This window comes from Rattus norvegicus, chromosome 2, assembly GCF_036323735.1.
Source record: "Rattus norvegicus strain BN/NHsdMcwi chromosome 2, GRCr8, whole genome shotgun sequence".
NCBI classification, from domain to species: domain Eukaryota; kingdom Metazoa; phylum Chordata; class Mammalia; order Rodentia; family Muridae; genus Rattus; species Rattus norvegicus.
This window is the reverse complement of record NC_086020.1, coordinates 111,113,716-111,120,038: the sequence shown is the minus strand read 5'-3', so window position 1 is coordinate 111,120,038 and position 6,323 is coordinate 111,113,716.

The following is a 6,323-nucleotide window of genomic DNA, read 5'->3' as shown; positions in this document are numbered from 1 at the left end:
CCTTCCCTCCTCCCCTCAATCACACTGTACAGAAGACCACTGTAAGACATAGCTGTTAGCACTTAGAAGCTAACAAATCAGTGTAAGAGTAATCTTATGATTTAACAGAATTTGGCTTCTGATGTCAGAAAGGAACAAACAAACAAAATCAGGTCATAGTAGTAAGTGGGTCTAAGTTAAAACACAAACCTCCAGAGACAAAGTGAGAAGACAGCCCATTTGTGGTAGTGAAGTCAACAGTGTCTTGGTTTAAATATGATAGCTGAACAGAGAACCAGAGGAGTGAGGGTATGTCTTACAGTTATTATGGGAAGAATGCATGCCCACATATAAGAAGTATGGAAAGAATAAAGTTAATGGCCAGACAATATCTGGTGTATTAAAACTATACTTAGAGAAACAGAAGCTCTAGAAGTTGGGCTGGAGGCATGCCAAGTGGGAGAATGTTCACTTGGTATGCATGAGACCCTAGTTGAAGCAACAGCACTGGGAAATCATTACAGATTTAATGATCATGCATAAGATTGACTGGAAGTACATCATGGATCTAAGAGAAAACATAAATCATCTGTGCCAGAGGAATATTTCTCTTGTGGTATTTTTGTAGGTAACATAGGTGGGTGAGGAGAGGAGCTGGGGTAATGCAAGAAATAATTAGGATTATTCTAGGGAACCGATGAGCTTAGAACAAGTAGAATTTGGAAGAGCTATGGTGGAAAGAAAGCTAAATAAAGATGTGCTGGGTTGAAAACACATTGGGTTTTGGATCCTAGGAAATGTAAGTTGGAGGATGATTTGACTTGGTTAGGGCCAGATACAGGGTGGATGGATATAGATATGCTGTATATAGAGATTACATGGGCAGAAGAATTATGTTTGTGTGCCAACCACCTGGACTGTGGCCAAATGGATACTATACACTACTGAGCTGGTAATTCTAGAAATTTTCCTCTGCCTTACTAGCATTCCTAATATCTATACCCTTTGCCACCTAGCAAGACGCTGCCAGGAAGCTGGTCAGGTGGTTCTCTTTTTAATGTCACAATTTAACAGATTACTCACCTCTATCTTTTACTTCTTTCAAGTAGAAATATGAGCTGTCATTGCCCTATAAACTCTTTCTCAGTATATTATTTATATTTAACCCATTTTAAGTAAAATGCATATAATTTATGATGAACACTGCAATAAAATTTCATCTCAGGGTAACACTTTATTAATACTCTTTCTTCATAAGCTCTTTGGAAAGGGGAAAATACTAATTTCTTGCTGTGAGTCTTCAAGATTTTCCAAAGAATGAGTAAGACCTATTGCTTTTGCTTTACTGTAGGAGAACATGTTATTTAACTTTCTTTGTATATGTAATTATTGGGGAAGGCTTGAAATCTTCCCACTTCATGACATTCTAGATTGAAAACACACCTTGTCCACAGATTAGTAAATTGAGGCATCTCAAATTTACACTTAAGCCTTTCTTTTCTCCATATTTTAACAATTCATTTCTGGGAAAGATGTTATCACAGATATCTGACAATATGAACACACACACACACACACACACCTATAAAGATGATATGTTTACTTTAGAGACATCCACCTTCACTCCACCACAAATAAGTAAGTATGTAAGTAAATACATCATACCCAAAACTTATGGGACACAATGAAAGCAGTGCTAAGAGGAAAATTCATAGCACTAAATACACTGGTAACGAAACTAGAGAGATCTTACACTAGCTACTTAACAGCACACTTGAGAGCTCTATAACAAAAAGAAGCAAACTCATCCAAGAGGAGCAGGAAATAGTCAAACTCAGGGCTGAAATCAACCAAATAGAAACAAAGGGAACAATATAAAGAATTAGCAAAGCCAGAAGCTGGTTCTTTGACAGAATCAACAAAAGAGACCCCTACCCAAACTAACTAAAGGTCTCAGAGTCAGTATCCAAATTAACAACATCAGAAATTAAAAGAGAGACATAACAACAGAAATGGGGGAAATTTAAAAAATCACCAGATCCTATTACAAAAGTCTATATTCAACAAAACTGAAAAATCTAGATGAAATAGATGGTTTTCTAGACAGGCACCACATACCAAAGTTAAATCAAGAACAGATAAACTTTCTAGGCAAGCGCTCTACCACTGAGCTAAATCCCCAACCCCCAGATAAACTTTCTAAACAGGTCCATATCCCATAAGGAAATAGAAGTCATTAAAACCCTACCAACCAAAAAAAAAAAAAAAGCCCAGGGGCAGATGGATTTAGGTCAGGTCAGAATTCTACCAGACCTTCTTAGAAGACCTGATACCAATATTCCTCAAACTATTCCATAAAATAGAAACAGAAGGAACACTACCTAATTCACTCATGAAGCCACAATTACTCTGATACCTAAATCACGCAAGGACCCTAGCAAAAAGGAGAACTTCAGACCAATCTGGCTAATGAATATCAATGCAAAAAAAAAAAACACTCAATAAAATTCTTGCAAACCAAATCCAAGAACACATCAAAACTATCATTCACCATGATCAAGTAGGTTTCATCCCAGGGATGCAAGATTGGTTCAATATATAAAAATCCATTAACATAATCCACCATATAAGCAAAAGCAAATAAAAAATTACATGGTCATCTCGTTAGATGCAGAAAAAGCATTTGACAAAATACAACACACCTTCATGTTAAAAGTATTGGAGAGATCAAGAATTCAAGGCCCATACCTAAATATAATAAAAGCAATTTACTGCACCAACAGCCAATATCAAATTAAATGGAGAGATACTTAAAGCAATTCCACTAAAATCTAGGGAAAGACAAGAATGCCCACTATCCCCATATCTATTCAATATAGTACTCGAAGTGCTAGCTAGAACATTACGACAACAAAAAGAGATCAAGGGGATACAAATTGGCAAAGAAGAATTAAAGGTATCACTATTTGCAGATGATATGATAGTATACATAAGTGACCCCAAAAATTCTACCAGAGAATTTCTGCAGCTGATAAACAACTTCAGCAAAGTGGCTGGATATAAAATTAACTCAAATAAATCAGTAGCCTTCCTTTATACAAATGATAAACAGTCTGAGAAAGAAATTAGGGAAACAAGTCCCTTCACAATAGCCACAGACAATATAAAATAACTTGGGGTAACTCTCACCAAATAAATGAAAGATCCTTATGATAAGAACTTCGAGTCTTTCAAGAAATAAATCGAAGAAGATCTCAGAAAATGGAGAGATGTCCCATGCTCATGGATTGACAGAATTAACATAGTAAAAATGACCACCCCACCAAAGGCAATCTACAGATTCAATGCAATTCCCATCAAAATCCCAACACAGATCTTCAAAGACATGGAAAAAGCAAATCCATCTGGAAAGGCAAAAAACCCAGAATAGCAAAAACAATTCTTAACAATAAAAGAACGGCTGGGGGAATCACCACCCCTGACCTCAAGCTCTACTATAGAGCAATAGTGATAAAAACTGCATTGTACTGGTACAGAGACAGACAGGTTGATCAATGGAATAGAATTGAAGATCCAGAGATAAAACCACACACTTACACTCACTTGATCTTTGACAAAGAAGCCAAAAATACAAAATAAGAAAAAGAAAGCATCTTCAATAAACGGTGCAGGCCTAACTGGCTGTCTGTATGTAGAAAAATGAAAATAGATCCATATTTGTCACCTTGCACAAAGCTCAAGTTCAAGCGGATCAAGGACCTCAACATAAAACCAGATACACTGAATCTAATAGAAGAGAAAGTGGGAAAGACCCTTGAACCCATTGGCCCAGGCAGAAATTTCCTAAACAGAACTCCAATGTCTCATACTCTAAGATCAAGAGTTGATAAATGGGAACTCAGGAACTGGAAAACTTCTATAAGGAAAAGGACATAGTCAATAAGACAAATTGGCATTCTACAGATTGGGGAAAAAATCTTCACTAACCCCACATGTGATAGAGAGGTTATCACAGATATAAAGAACTGAAGAAGCTTACCAGCAAAAAAAACAAACAATCCAATCAAAAAATGGGGTATAGAACTAAACTGAGAACTCAGAATAGAGAAATCTCGAGTGGCTGAGAAGCACCTAAAGAAATGTTCGATGTCCTTAGTGATCAGGGAAATGCAAATCAAAACGACCCTGAGATTCCACCTGACACCAGTCAGCATGACTAAGGTCAACACCTCAGGTGAAAACATATTTGGTGAGGATGTGAAGAAAGAAGAACACTTCTCCATTGTTGGTGGGATTACAAACTGGTACAACCACTCTGGGAATCAATTTAGAGGTTCTTGGGATAATTGGAAATAGAACTACCTAAAAACCCAGAAATATCACTCTAGGGAATATACCCCAAAGATTCCCCACCATGCCACAGGGACACATGTTCCAATATGTTCACAGCAGCCTTATTTGTGATAGCCAGAAAGCTGGAAACAACCCAGTTGTCTCACAACAGAAGAATGGATACTGAAAATGTGGTTTATTTACACAATAGAATACTACTCAGGTATTAAGAATGAGAACATCCTTAGTTTTAAAACACAGCAAATGGATGGAACTGAAAATCTCATCCTGAGTGAGGTAACTCAGACCCAAAAAGACATGCATAGCATGTTCTCACTAATAAGTGAATATTAGCAAGAGAAAGAAAGAAAGGAAGAAAGAAAGAAAAAAGAAAAAGAAAAGTACCTAAGATATAGTCCACAGAATTCAAAAAGTTCAACCGGCTGAAGGGCCCAAATGAGGACCCTTCAGTTCCTTTTGTGAGGGAGAAGAAAGCAACCACAAGGGGGGAGAGAGGGAGGGACAGGAGAAGGAAAGGGGATGGGGTTGGAGGAAGAGGAGAACATGATCTGGTATTGGCTGGGGGAAAAGGACTGAAGTCCTGAGGGCTAGCAGAAAGAATGGAAACAGGCAACCTTGGGAGGAAGGACATTAGGGGTACCTTCTAGAAAGTACCAGAGACATGGGAAAGTGAGAGATTCTTAGGACTTAAATGGGGGACCTCAGATGAAAGGCTCTACAGTGGGGAGAGGGAACTTATTGAGTCCACTTATTGAAAGATAGAGCATCAAGTGAGGGATGGGGTTGCTATCCCACATCCAAAGCTCTGACGCATAATTCTTCCTGTGTGAAAGAAATGCAGGGATGGAAATGGAGAAGAGCCTGAAGAAAAGAAGATCCAGCAACAGGTTCAAAGTGGTATCCAGCTCAAGGAGAAGCCCCAAGACATGACACCATTACTAAAGCTGTGGGGCATTCACAAAACGGGACCTACTGTGACTGCTCTCCATAAAACCCAACAAGAAGCTGAAAAAAATCAGATGCACATATGTGCACCCAACCAATGAACAGAAGCTGCTGACCCCTCTGGTTGAATTGGGGGAAAGCTGGAGGAAGCTGAGAAGGAGCTGTAGATGGACCAGCAGTCTCGATTAACTTGGACCCCTGAGATCTCTGAATCACTGAATCACCAACCAGGCAGCAGACACCAGCTGAGATGAGGCCTCTAACACACATACAGCAGAGGACTCTTGGGTCTGGTTAAGTCAAATAAGATGCACCTAACACTCAAGAGACTGGAGGCATCACGAAGTTCAGAGACCTGGTGGGGTGGGTGGGATAGGGACAACGTTGTGGACATGAGGGGTGCTGGGAGTGTGAGGGGTCAGGGAGGAGGTATGGGATGTGGAACTCTGAGGGCTGGGGGGGGGGTGGACCAAGAGGAGAATAAAATCTGGAGTGAATAAATAGATAGATAGATAGATAGATAGATAGATAGATAGATAAATTTATTTCAAACCTGAGCTCTTAGTGAAGAATGATTTCAAAAAATACCAGTGTTCTTATGTATTTTATACTGAGACCTCTTTCCAAATCTACAAGTGAGCAGATGTGTTTGTGCAAATTTTACAGAGAATTTGTGTGGTTTTTACTTTATTGAGAATTTCAGGCAGCCTCTAACTTAATGAAAATGTATTTGAGCACCATTAGCTTCACAACCCAGTAGGCCATATGACCTCTAGTGACGATAGAAGCCAGTTCTTTCTCTATTGTAATCATGTGTACTATGTCTCTCCATGCTAAACTTAAGTGGTAAAAGAACAGTAATGGCTGTGCTAACACCTGTAACCTCTGGGCAGTAGGGGGATGAAGAGTGAGAAATTCCAGACCATTCTTGGTTATGGAGTGAGTTGGTGGCCAACCTGTGATCTTAAGCCCTTATCTAAGAAAGAGAAAAAAAAGAAGAAAAAGAAAGAAAGAAGGTGGGTCTAAAAATCATGCTCAAATCACTA